The sequence below is a fragment of the Chamaea fasciata genome, unplaced genomic scaffold, assembly GCF_029207755.1.
Source record: "Chamaea fasciata isolate MVZ Bird 193981 ecotype frontalis unplaced genomic scaffold, bChaFas1.0.hap1 SCAF_5, whole genome shotgun sequence".
Lineage (NCBI taxonomy): Eukaryota > Metazoa > Chordata > Aves > Passeriformes > Sylviidae > Chamaea > Chamaea fasciata.
This window is the reverse complement of record NW_027094090.1, coordinates 10,904,061-10,918,639: the sequence shown is the minus strand read 5'-3', so window position 1 is coordinate 10,918,639 and position 14,579 is coordinate 10,904,061.

Sequence of the window (14,579 nt, the reverse complement as noted above, 5' to 3'; positions counted from 1 at the left end):
TCGTAATGCTGTATTTGATTGGGAGTAAAATTCTTGTAGGTTATAAAACCAGCTAAACAAAAAATCACCCCTCTCAGCAAAACTAAAAATGTGCTAAGGCAGTTTTTATAGTTTCTTAATTAATTGCATTTTAACATGCAGTTACAAAAATATCACCTGCCCCCATTGAAAGCAATTATGATGTTTCTGTTGTCCTTGGTATTTTCTCACTCCATTAAAAAAATCCATCTGGTAGCTCTCCAATCACTTTAGAAAACAAGGAATAATGTCTTTAAAATATCATTGTACATGGAAATATATTGCTCTTATTTACTGCTTGCAATGCTTGGGTTCCACAATATAAAATGCTGTACAAAGGCAGCAAAATACATTCCCAAGTTTAAGATAAGCAGAAGATGTAGGCACCAGATTGGTTTGTTTTTTATTTTAAATCATTCTCTGGAAACATGGAAGAAGATATCTAAACTCCCACAGATACTCTTCTTTATCTTTCCAGCTGTTTTGCTATTTGTTATGTAGATGTGTCCTTGGTGACAACCATGGGGAAATATATGATTTTGCCATATCTCTATTCCCAAAATATCCTAAATACATTAGGGAAAATCATTAATAAAATGACACTTTGAAGCTCCTGAATTACATTTATAAGAGGAACTTAGTTAATCTACTGTATCAAACTAGTTTGTAGACTGGAAAATGTTGTGCTTTTCATAGTCACTTACATTTTCTCTTTGAGTCCCCATGGCTATACATTGACATATAAATGTTTTACTTAAAGAAACACTTAGAGAAGTTTATGTTACACTTCCCAGGAGCATGAGCTATCCTAGCAAATCATGACTCATTTCACTTAGCTCTATAAACTTTAGGGATGAAGCCTAAGTGAGTGCTTCAATATTCCTCCAAAGCCATCAGACAGAGGCTGACTCCAGCAAGGTGTGCAGAACTTTTATAGGAACTTGCACCTAAATCTCACATATCTAAATATAAATGAACATCATCCCTGTTACTAGTGTAATGGAAAACCCTGTGTCTGGTCTAAGAGCAGAAAGTCTTCTGCTAGAAGGTGACAGCAGTCCTGTGGCTGCTGTCAAATAGCAAACATTTCCCTTGAACCTAAGAAACAGAACCACCTGAGTTTTTCAAATCAGAAATTACTTCTCTGAGGAGTCCTCAATAAGCAGCATTTCCCCACTCTTAAGCTCTGAGTCTATGTGTGAAAGAACAAAAACTTTACTATGGAATTTAGAAAAACTACATGAATGATAACTAAGTCTACTCTGTGGTAGCTTTGTCAGCAGCTCATAATCACAATGCCTTCCCATTATGGCGATCATGTAACAGGAAAGCACCCTTAAAGCACCCTAAATTAAATATTCTTTTCTTTTAGGGTTAGTCTACACAACCTGATAATTCAGTTCCTGAGTTCATGGCAGGCTCACTGTCTGCATTGTGTGGATGCTAGTTTGGGAATTTGGGATTTCTTTGGCAGTAAACCAACCAGAGCAAGTGACACAAATCTTACATGCAGTCTATGTCAGGGACCCCATCACACCTACAGGGCCGCACCTTTACCCTCAATGGTCTTTAGAGACAGAAAGTCCTGCAGACTCCAGGACTTGCAAAATGTACCAATGCAATAAAAAAATCAGTTAAGTGCCCTGCAACACAAATCAATCCATGTTCAAACTGAATTTCATTTTAAAAAAACCCACATCTACTCTCAGGAAAAGAAAAAAATAAATCACTGTGTCTCAAGGAAATATGATTACTCCCTGGACAACAATACCCCAGACCCAATTACAAGGGACTACCCTAGATCAGCAAAAGTATTTTCTGCTCTTTACCAGTTAGCTTAGGGCTATGGTTAACTCCTTGGGTGGGATGCATTTAGCAGTAGGGATGCAACCTAAGGATGTTAAACCCTGTATGCAATGTGTTGATAGTGTTTTTCTAGTGTCCTGAGGTGCAGACAGATAGATCTGTCCTCAATTCTTTACATTGTGCTGCTCAATGGTGTTATTTTTACTGTTTGGCTACATAAAATAGCTGAGGAATTCGACAAGCAATGGTGCTAATTCTCCATCAAATGATCATTTTGGCAATCAAAATCCTCACAGATGTACATCAATAGCATGCAGGACTTTTAGGTGGAGGTAATAAGGATGTACTGCTTCTCAAAAGCAAAAATGATTCTCTTTTCTTATTTCGTTTATGATTCCTAATCAGTTCTGAATTTCACTCTGTTTATGATAATTCCCAAAATTTCTTGGAAATGATCAGGAAGAAAACTCCTCAAAACAAGATCTCTTTGGAAGCTATTCAAAGTCTCTCATGCATACTGGGATGTGGCAGAAAACACCTACTCTATGGAGTTCTAACTAAGAGGAGCTATGGTGATAAAAACCTGATGTACAAGGGTTTTTTCACCAAAAAATTCTGTTTCAGAAACACTGGGATGTTTTGGATAAAACATTTAATTTCAATGACATTTCTCATGGAGTTTTAAATAATATTAAGTTTTATTTTGTTTCAATAGAATCATGGAATGGTTTGGGTTGGAGGTACCTTAAAGCTCATCTCCTTGCAATGCCCCTGCCATGGGCAAGGACATGTCTCACTGGACCACTTTGCTCAAAGCCCCATCCAACCTGGCCTTGAACACTTCCAGAGGTGGGGCATCCACCAATTCTCTAGAAAAACTGTTCTGGTGTCTCATCACCCTCAGAGTAAAAACTTTTTTTAAGTGCAGATGGCTTTAAAATAAAGTTTCCAGAGAAGAGAAACCTCACACCATCCCAATCCTACTAGTTTGATGTCAGTGCCTATTTTTAGTTGGCTTTCTTTTAATCATTACATTTTAATTTCACTGAAACTTCAATGATTTAAATTTTTTAAAGATTGATTTTAAAATTTATCACTGCATGCTACATTCACAGTAACAACATGAACCATCTTGACATCAACAAAATAAAACATTCTGATGAATCGTAGAATTCTCCAAAAATGAAATGCTTTTGAATCCTTCTTCCTCATAAATTTAGAAATGGTACTCTACTGAGTTTTAGGAGATGTGTGAAAATGTCAGAATCTTTCACTGGAAGAAAAATAGTTAACAATTATCTTAATAGGCAGAGACAGCAGTTCGCTCTCTGTCCACCCACCGGTGGGAGCCCCTTACCTTGCAGAGGGCACTGCTTCCCGGTCAGGTGGAAGAGAATTGAGTTGCCTTGCTGAAGTCAGGGTTCTGCAATATCCCAGTGTCCCAGTGCATATTCTTGTCACTCACCATGGATCTGTAACCAGAAGGTTTAATATAGTGTAACTAAAGGGTAGAGCACCTTCTTTGGCAACTGTCTGGGCTGGGAAGGCTGAAGGGAATTGAGGTTGATGTATAAACTACAAGTGGGAAATTATTCCCATAACCATTGGGATGGGAGGCATTTTGGAAGCATAATCAAAACAGTTAAATGATAGAGAGTTCTTGGAGGATGTTCAGCTCTGTGCTGAGGCACCACATTATGCTTAAAATGGTCCCTTAGATTTTATAAGCCACATAGAACAGAAAAAAGGTAGCCAGGAGGAAGAACTTCTGGGATGGGAGTTTGAAACACGGGAGATGGAGGTTATATATGAAGTTTCTTTCAGCAATAGGAGCTGTCATGACTTACCTCAGAAGAAGCTGAAGGGAACAGACAGCCCCATGTCCCCAAGCACTGTGGCATGGGGACGGCCCTCAGTGCAGCAGGTAGGTGCACATCTGGGCAGGACTACAGTTCTTGGGCTCAAGGACACTATAACTGCAACTCACTAATGCGTGTAGAGACTGATGAGCCATCAGGAATGCTGCACTGCAGCTTCTCTTAGCCAGTTTTAGGCAGAGAAGGTATTTCTCTGTGTTATTATCCCATTAGTGGAAGATGCCGCTGCATGAATTAAGGTGGAAATGAGACTGTGTGCCAAAGTAAGTAATACAGATTTTATTTAACAGCAAGTGTGAAGTAGAGAAATAGATAGAAATAGAAAAGAGGGACAGGGAGGGGGAAGAAAGAGAGGAAGAGAGAGAGAGAAATTAGGCAGAAGATAGTGAATCCAGCAGTGAATTCAGCAGTGTTCTGTTGTTCTTCACCCTGAGCTTCCCACTGCAGGGGTGGGGGGCAGAGTCATTCTTCTGCAGGCCCCACCTTTATACAGTCCAGGTTCCAGATATCCACAGGGCACAGATGCCATTCCCATAACTTGGGGTGATGACTGTATGAGCAGCTGCTTCCTTTCACACAGTCTGTCACAGTGGGAATTTTTGTCTGGATGCCTTAGCACAGTGGGCCAGGGCATAGTGCTAACAATGCCAAGGTTGTGGGTTTGATCCCCATTCATTTAAAAGTTAGACTTGGTGATATTCGTGTGTCCCTTCCAACTCAGAATATTCTGTGATTCTTTGATTAACCAGGATGTGCTAACCAGACCTTACCATCAGGGCTGAAATTAGCACTTTCCTGTTGCAAATTCCTCCCTTCTACGCTTATCTCAAGCAAATACTCTGTGGTGGCTTAGTTACTTCTAAGTTGGCAACTTACTTCTATGGCCTTGACACTGCTTTGAGAGAGACAGCTGTATTTTTTAAGTCCTTACACTCAATTCCTGTGATAAATTTTTATATGTTGCCACTAAGTGTAGGAAAATGTCTGCTTGGCTCCACCTCAGAGGAGGCAGCATTCCAGGTGGTCCCTGTGGCACACAAACTGATGGCTTGTAAAGTGCTCTAGAATTCCTTTAGAGGAAAAAAGTTGATATTTAAGTGGAAAACAGTGATTATTTTCTCTCATCTTTCCTTTTCTACCTAATGTAAGCTTTCTGAAATAAAAGTAATTTCATAAATCTTGACTAAAATAACACCTAGGCTTCTAAAATGTTTCTCCTGCTAGTTAGTCACTTTAGACAATAGAAAAAAAAGGAGTTCTATTCTCTCAAAAGAAAGTGCACTTGCTTCACAGTTCTTATTGTTCCTGCCTGAAAGAATCATACTAATTTTAAAATAAAGCACACCGGGGATCCATAAACCTTCAAAGTATGTAATATATTTCAGAAATACTGTTCATAAGCTCTGTTTTTTTGACAAGCAATATTTGTAAGCACAAGATCATTCTGCACATCGCTCCTAACTCCCTCCAGCACTCACAACAAAATCCAAAAGAAGAATCCAAAAATCTGTGCAAACATCAGCCTAGGATTGATCTCTGCCATGAATTCAGCAGGACAGAAATACTGCAATTCCTTTTTCTTCTATTCCAGTGGCTCAGTGATCCAATTTATGTAACCTATTTTAAGATGACCAGCAAAGGAAGTTTTTCTTCTGGTTTTAGAGAAAATTCATAGCAGAATACAGCAACAACTGTGTAGATACAAGCCATGGTTATGTTTTAAAAGTGCATGGGCTATAAAGAAGACTGTAAATTTTGTCTACTGGTTATATCATGGGAAAAGGCTGGCAAATTGAAAACACTTCATTGAGTTTACTGTGTAGAAATATTCTTTTGCTAGGCAGTGAGGCTTTTCCTGTGCTTTAAGATCCACAGTAGAGAAGGACCCTCCAATAATATGAAGCCTCTTCTACTGTGCTCATTTTTAAATAAAATCCTGAGGATGATTTCTGCCTCATTTGCTGTACCACGGGAGAATGTGCTCAAGAGGTTCAGGAAGAGGTAAGTCCAAGCTTGACTTCAGTGCTACATTTTTTTCCTCTTCTGCTTTGTCCTTTGAAATGTGACATGTCGTGGCATGGCCAGAGAAAGGCATGGCCTGCTTCCTCGGGGGTCCTCTTTGTGAGCCAACATGGGTGGGAACTGATGCTGACAAAATTCCAATTTCACAGGGAAGTCTCACAGAAGCAAAGAGAGAACAGAGATTTCTAGTTGGGGGTTGTTTTAATGCATTTCCACACCCAAGCAAATTATTCTATATGAGGAAAAGAGTTTCAGTTTACCTCTAAACATGTAGGGAAGTTGAACTTTCCATAGCCTTCTCATTGTGATTAGCTCAGTGCCAGCACAGGGGTAGTGTTTGGATCTTTGGGATGTTTCTCAAAACCTGTAGCTGTTTCTATTGGCAGTTTGCCAATAGGATCCTCCTGGGTCATTCACTACTTAAAGACGAGCACAGAGGTGCTCTGGGCTTTTGGGGGTGTTTTTAGCAAGGTGTCAGAGAAGCCCTGACGCCCGTGCTCGGCTTTTCCTTTGTTTCTGTATTGTTTTTCATTTTGTCTTTATTAAAACCTTTACTTTACAAAACACACCTGAAGAATTGTCTGGCAAAATTATTTTATGCCATTCTGAGAAGTGCAGGACACCCTCAGAAATTGATACACTTACACACTAACACTCTGGCCAGGTGGTAAACTGTATCAGGAGGTGTCAAGCCACACCCTTGAATTCCACAGCAGAAATACCCTGGCATGGGTAGGACCTACTATTAGCCATCAAGGCATGCAGCCTTTTCTGAAGAGCAGTGAGGGACGACCTGACTCTGGTGTCAGGACCACGGGTGACACAGTTTTACAATGGCCAGAGTGTAATAAGCCCCCTGAAAATGTATCAGTTCTGAGGGTTGACTTGCAGCCTCCGAGAGTGGCGCAATAATAGCGAGACAACTTCTCTGGATGTGCTTTGTAAAAAAAAACAAAACAAAACAAAAAAAAAAAGTTTTAATAATGGCAAAAATAACATTATCAAACAAAAGAAATATAAACTGAACATAGTGCAGCTAGAACTCTCGCACTGGCTAAGGCAGTCCAAAAAAAGCACCTGAGCACCTCTGTGCTCCTTTTTAAGTATACACTGATCAAGGAGGGATGATTTGGCTTGCTGCTGATAGAAGCAGCTACAGGTTTTGAGAAACATTTCCAAAGCCCAAACTGAGCCCCTGTGCTGGCACTGGGCCAATGCCAATGAGCAAACAATGGAAAGTTCTGGTGCTTCTCCATGAAAGTCAGGGGTAAATCTGAACCCCCCCTTTCCTTATTTGGGAACACCTGCTCAGGCGTGCGAGTGCATTCCTACACGTGGGCTGCCTTCACACCATGGCAACTCCTGCACCCTCTACACTGCAATGGATGTTGTCTGCTTAAGGATACAATCCTCTTGCTATTCATTTCCAGGATTCCTGCTGATTCCAGCACCGAGTTTTGAATTGTGATGGAAATAACCATCCCAGAAAAAATAGTCATTTCTTCCTGGAACTTTAATCAGCTCAGTCAGAATTACAGTACATCTGTTGTTACTAGATTATTTGCTAACACACACATGCCTGCACACTCTCTGGTAGAGTAAAGGACATGCTGGCATTTCTCTGAGATGCTGACAGAAAGACAATGTGTGCAGGCTGAGCCATTCTAACTACATTGTTGTTTTAACTCCCTGCATTATCATCAAGGATTGAGAACAGAGGAGGTCAAACCCACAGGTCATTCTGTCTAATGGCTGCTCTGATTTAGAATGTTCTTTTAATGCTTCATTGCAGAAACAAAAGGAAATTCCTGCACTAGTGTTAAACTGGCCATTGTGTATCATTTTGTCCATTCAAAAGACTGATTTAATTCAAGACGTTAGATGTGGATTGCTCACAGATGAATTTTATTCCTGTAAACACCTCATCCTAAGGCTTCTGCTCTGTGTTTAATTTGCAGTGAGTAGGCAGATTACCTTTTATTATTTACTCTAAGTCATAGATTTTTATTATCAGATGCCAGTGTAGCTGGTTTGTTTTGTGCTTTACACAAATACTGAAACAATTCAGCACAGAAATTCAATCAAAGTTTAATTTCACCAAGAAAATTTCTCCAGTGTTGCACTCAGCTCATATTATTCAGTTATTTTATTATATACTATAAAGATACAACCACCTACAGATCAGTAAGAGTATCTTGGGAAACCCTTAGGTATTCTAACCCTGAATTCTGTAGGATGGTATCTGGCATTCTATGTTAGGCTTCCAAGAGCAAGTGCTCAATTTTAGCAAAACAGAAATTGTTTGAGACAAAATTTCAAGTACTACAATTTGTTGTAAATGTTCCCTGCAACTCATTTCTGTATAGCACTTTCAGTCAGGAGACTGAGGAAGCCAATTTAGACTCAACTGAATGCTAAAGGAGTGACTAGAAAATTGCAAACCTCTCATTAATCTGCAGTGCTTACTTTCCCACTGAAACCATCTTCCAGATTCTGCATATGCTCATAACTTAAAATAGATTGGGAATGGTAAAATACTACAAGTCCAGTGATGAATGTGTTCCCAGGTGTGCTCAGATCATCTCAACTTCTCTGTTTACAAAGAAGTCAGCAGCATTGTTTAACAAAATATAAATCAGGGCTGCATTTCCCCTTAATAACTCTAAAAAGACAAAGCCTGTTTTGTACGACCACCATAATCATGAGCTTCTTACTTATGAAAAATAAATGCTTGGCCTATGCTTGGCACTGATCCCTTTCCAAGGTGATAAAGGGTAAAGCTACTTAAGGGATTGATCTACTAGACAGAAAATCAGCTCTTGCCTGTACGCCAGGAGAGGTTCTGTTAGCAAAACTCTGCAAAACTCCTAGCTGGAGGCAAGGATTCAGAATTAAACTTGCATAAATAATAGAGGATTCATTGTGGGATAAACCAGAATGTGTTGCTCGACTTTAGAGTAAAGGAGGAAATGCTTCATTTATGGGTTATGAAGTCTTTAATATATAACCAGGTTTTTCCCTAATTTGGGTTAATTTAAAATTGAAAAATTGTGTTTAAAAAGTCATTCATTTCATAAATGTAAAAAAAAAAAAACCTCACATGAAAATGAATTTTAACATTTTTCATATTCTTTTGTTTTAACAGACCCTATCTACTAAAGTATTCAAAATAGTATTTTTATAAGTGCTTTATTTGGTGGAGAAGATATATTGTCTTCTACTCTGATTCATTGCTGTCAAAAAGCTTTCACTGGCAGAGAAGGAGATCACAGTGGGTTTTTTCTTCTACTTATCTTTCATGGATCTGAGGTTGCTTGAAGTGGCCAAGTTCACTTGGGTTATGGATGGGTGGCAGGGAGCAGGTGCCTGAGCTCATCCTGCCTCTCAGGGCTGTGACTGTATCCTGCTTCCAGACATTTCCATGGAACACCATCCTTAGGTGCCATTGACTGGGCTGTGGCTGAGTCCAGCATAGACAATTCACGTGGGAACTGCAGAGAGGCTGATAACCTGTCAGAGAATTGGTATTTTAAGTCCAACTCTATAAGCACTTCTGCCTAATTCTAACTGTAAGAATACAAGAACTGTCACCAGTCACAACCTCTTCTAGCTGTAAAACCAGCTGGTGGTATCACTCCCATTATTTCTTGTGTTGCTTTCCTGAATGATACCTTATAAGCTCCAGTTAAAAACAAACAAACAAACAAACAAGGTCAGAATTTTTGGCCTGATTTTTCCTGAGACTACTTTTTTTGTTCTTTGCCTAGAATATTTTTAATTAGAAAAATGTTAATGTTCCACCATATTCAGCATTACTGTTTTTTACAGCCTAATGAATTAGGCTTTGACACACATCCTGATAACTGTCCAACACATCATCTTTCTTCTTTATATCCCATTACTCATAATTACTGTTTTTGTGCATCAAATACTCAACATCTCTGTGATTTAACAAGGCAATTAATATTACACATTACTGCCAACACTATTTTTTATCTTTTTGTCTCTGTACGTATCTGAAAGCATTTTTGTTACTCTGTGTTAAGCCACTGCATGAGCGTTTGCACTGGTAAACACCAACAGAAAGGACAAGGTAATGGAGACATACAACACAACACATCAAGATCTCTGCCAACCTGTTCCAGGACTTCAAATTTTCCTAATAACACACAATCCATAACAAATTTTACACCTGCATTCATACTGGAACATCGGCAATAAGACCTGAGTGTAAAGTGTGATACAGCAGCCTGGACTTTTAAAGTTCATTGAAACCAGCTGAGTTCTCTAATACAGAACAGCTGAGCATTTATTCCTGGCCTGTGTTACAGAGAAAAAGAATCAATTTTTTATGGAGACTAATTAAGTTGCCAAGACACTCTTGAAGTTGCTTAATATTTAATAAAGTTATAATTTTGTTTATTGAATATTTATATCAATATTTACACTAATTATATTTAACAGTTATTAAATAACCTTTGAGCAATTATTTGTACAGCTAGTAGGTAGAGTTTATTTAATAACCTGGGAAGAAGCAAGGTATGGAGCTTTGTGCATTATTGCTCCCGCAGCAGAGATATGGTGTAAAAAGTGCGGTTTATTGCTGCAAGAAATCTTGTTGACCAAATGTAGAATGCAGTTTTCATTAAAGCCAGAAATGAAACTTCTAACATCAGGTCCTGGGAAGCATCCTCTGTGAATTGGTATTGATCTTGCATACCCCACAACCATCTGCCTCCCTGGATAGGCTGTAATGTACAGGCCACTTTCAGTTGCCAGGGTCTAAATCCATTCTGCAAGGCAATTAACAAAAAGCTAGTGGTCTGGTTTATAAATTATATGTCATCTAAAAAGTACTGACACGATTGCCAAAGACACATCTGGATTAGGCACAGGGCAGGTTCAAGGTGTTTCATCAGTCCTTGTGCACAGGGAGAGCCATGAGAGAAGAGTGGGAGCAGCATTTCAGGCAGGGGTGTTACCTGCTCTTCAGACAGGGTTTCCTCTGCCCAGCAAGACTCAGCTGCTTTTCCAGTTGAGCTGGGGGCCCAAAACAGTGAATAGGGATGGTAGCTCTGGTTTGCATAACTACTCTTTGTAAACCCCTCAGGAGTCATTCATAGATATCCTGGGTTTGGAGACCACAGTTAAAACAAAGAAACCAGAAAACAAACCCAAAAAACCTCACACTAAAAGACCTCTAAGACTGATGCAGCCAACTGTTGAAAGCAAGATGGCTTGGACTGGGGCTAGAGTTGCAGAGCTGTTAACCACAAAACCCTGCCTTGGAGATAGGCATTATCCCAGAAACGGAGATATTGAACCCCCTCAGAAGGGTCCTGAAGCCCTTCTTGTCCTCCAGCTCTGCGTCCTCCCCATTTCACACTCACAGAATGTTCCAGGGGCAAGGGGGCTCCCACAGGTCTGCTTTCTCAAAAGCCTGTGTGTCTTCAAGGGTACTCTGCTGTCAGTATTGGAAAACCAAATTACAGATGTGACAAATGGGAAAAGTCAGGTCCTTGCTGTCCAGAGAGATCTGAGAAGGGGGGAGGCTGCACCTCTTTCACTGCCAAAACAGGGCATTCATTGGCAGAAGAGGGAAGAATAAATCACAGGAGATACAGGTGACCATGTGGCCAGAATGTTGTGAACCACATTTAAATGTATCAATTTCTGAGGGTCCAGCCCTTGAAGATTGGCTTAAAATAACTTTAGTGAGACTGCTCTTCAGAGGTGTTTTGTAAAGCAAAAGGCTTAATAAATGTAAAATAACAAAATAACAAGCATTACAGAAAACAAAAGAAAGGCCACGCATAGGTGTCCAAGAAAAGCTCTTACACCCTGCTAAAAACACATTAAAAATCCCCTTACTTCCTTTGTGCTCCTTCCTTAATACTGAATGTTTTAGGAGGGGCAATCTGGCTTGCTGCCAATAGGGAGAGGTACAGGATTTGAAGAACGGTGACAAGGTCTAATAGGTGCTTATCTCTTGGCACTGAGCCAATCCCTGTCAAGAACAAAGAAGTTTCTGGGTGCTTTACCTTACAAGAAATGCAAGGGGTGAGTCTTAAACTTTTCCCTATATAGAAAACACTTGCTGGGTGTGGGAAATGGATTCCTACACACAGGCTCTCAGGAGCAGCTCCTGTTATCTGCATTTGCTGCATCTGGTACCTCAGGTCCTGCTCAGTGGCTGCAGCAGTTCAGTGCTAATGCACAAATGATGAAGTGCACGCAAGGCTGGATAAGCAGAAGTCGTTTTGGATGGTGGGAGCACACTCAGCTTATGCCTACAAGCAGGTTTGATGACAGGCTAATGTGATGGAATGTTAATCAGCATATTTGTTTCTTTAATATTTGCAAAAGCATCCAACAGGTTTCTTCTTTATTGACCTGACATTTCCAGCATCCAATGCAAATTGAGAATGGTTATATTAATAAAAATTGAGCTTAGGACAACATGATACATTCACTGAATTTCTAAATAGTAATTAACTGATATCTTTTTGTGATAGACCTTATATATTTTAACATCCTTAGCTACTATCCATAATTTCTTTAATACGAGACTATTTGAATTTGCCAGTTAAATATTTTTCTGTATTTGCACAGGCTATGTCAATTCCTAAAATAATAAGAGCAGTGTTTCCCATGGCATGATGCTTGTCTGTGTCTGTGACAAAAACTTAGAAATATGTTTGCACTTACATATTTAAGCAACTCAGAATAAAAGCAAAACTCCCAATGGTAAGTTGAGTAACAATGACTTGGTGGCTGATTGATACATTAATTATGTGAACCTAGCTGTGGTATGTCAATTAACAGCTCATCATTTAAACTTTTAAAATGTAAATCTTCTTACTTTCTCTATTCAGTTAAATAAGGAATATAGAGATGAGATTCTGCATGAATGGTCATGAATAATAGCAAAAACTATATTCCAATTAAAAAGTCAGTAACCAAATGAATCTGACAGATACCAATCAAGCAGTGGTAGCTCTTTTCTAGCAATTTTGTTCCTTAGTGGTCTTCAGGTGCGTTAAATTTACATTAAATCCATGCAACTCATAAGGAATCTGGTGGAATAAATTAAGAAAAACCAATAAAAAGTTAATCAAATATTACATTCTGAAGGCTAAACCAAACTGCAGTTATGCACCTGTGTGCCTCTAACAGTGTGTCTACAAGGAGCTGCTATTGCAAAACACAGTTAGAATTATACATTAGAACACGATTATTATTCTGTGTTATCTTCCCAGTTTCCTCTGAAGCTCAGAGCTGTAGGCAGAAACACAGAAGAGAGAAGTGCATCTGAGCCCTGCTTATGATTTTGGTCACTGCTGCTAAAGCTCTGGAAGCAGGGCGGAGTGGTCACAGTGAAGAGAAGGGTCAGTAGCCAACAGAAAGACCACAAAAAAAAGGAGCAAATCCTGGCACCCTCTGTCTGCAATGCTGATGTCCTACACACTGAAGAATTGTCATGCACAGGTACACTTGGCTGAATTGGCAGGGACTAAAGGAGTCCAAGGCTGATTTAAACCAAAGTTGAGTAAATACTGAAGTTCAGAGTGTGAACATTTTTTTTCCCTCTAGTTTCTTTCAAAACTTTGTTTTCTTTTAAAACTAGATCTGATCTTTTTTAGGATACCGTATTTAGAGATTTATGACCCCTGAATTCTATTAAGTTATTTGAAAAATTATATCAAGCTAAACTTTTCTCCCCAGAATGACTAAGTATGCTACAAAATCTGGGGGTTTTTTTCAGAGAATTAGTACTATAACGGGGTGCAGAGAAAAATAAAGAGAATAATTTTTAAGTTCTCTCTGTGTCTGAAGCATCTTGTAAATCAGGCACTAGCAGAGAAATGAAGTATGTTTTCTCCAATGCCTGTGCATCTTCCTGGCAGAGTGCTTGATAAAGCACCAATAAACTTAATTGCCTTTGCATAGCACTGATACAAAGAACGAAAAATATGTTCCCAAGTATGGCTCCCATTTTGCAGTGAGTTACTTACGCATTCTTCTTCATTCTGTATGCTGTATAATCAGGAGCTGTATTTTGGAATTCACAGCAACTCTCCTCTGTGCTGAACATTTATGAGATTTATTACTATTTTTATAGATATGGTAAGTAAATATAAACTGGGAAAGTGTCATAAAGTATAAAACTCATCAACAGATGCTGATTAAGGAGAATTGTTATATAAGCTATTGTCCTAGGGTGACTTTATGATGCTTGTATCTCCAATTGTCTGTTCTGTTTATGGTGAACCGTATCCCCATTCGTCTGTTTAGCCCAGAAACAAGTTTTGCACCTTTAAAACTAGATCTGAGAGTGAAGGGGGGGAGAAAGAAGAGTAGTGAAATGTCTGAGGCAGCTGCATTCAAAAACACAGAGAAAAGAGCTTCAGCTTTCCTTCTCACAGACTGTGTTGTCTGCAGCACGGATAGCAGGAGGGAGCTCTCCTTTTCTTTTAGTTAGTTTTTTGCTTGCTGAGGCAGAGAAGTTCCCCAGACTGTGGCTTTTCCTTTTCTTGGAACTGTTTAAACCTGCTCTGGACTGAAAACCCAGAAAACACAGGGAGCTCACACCTGTCACCCACCAGGCCCAGGACATGGCATTTTCCAGTGCTGGAGGGATTGATAAGAGACTGAGTGAGCCGGGCTACATCCCATGGCAAGGACTTTCTGAATTTGCCATCTCAGAACAATGAGATGTTCCTTTGTTTAACATTATTCATTTTTTATGCTTGTGGGCACTATGTATGTTCAATAAACAGGCTTTTTCCTGTTTATTCCACTTTTTTCCACTTTTCTCCAAGGAAATCTTTTCCCAAACCAGGAGGGGGAAGGGCC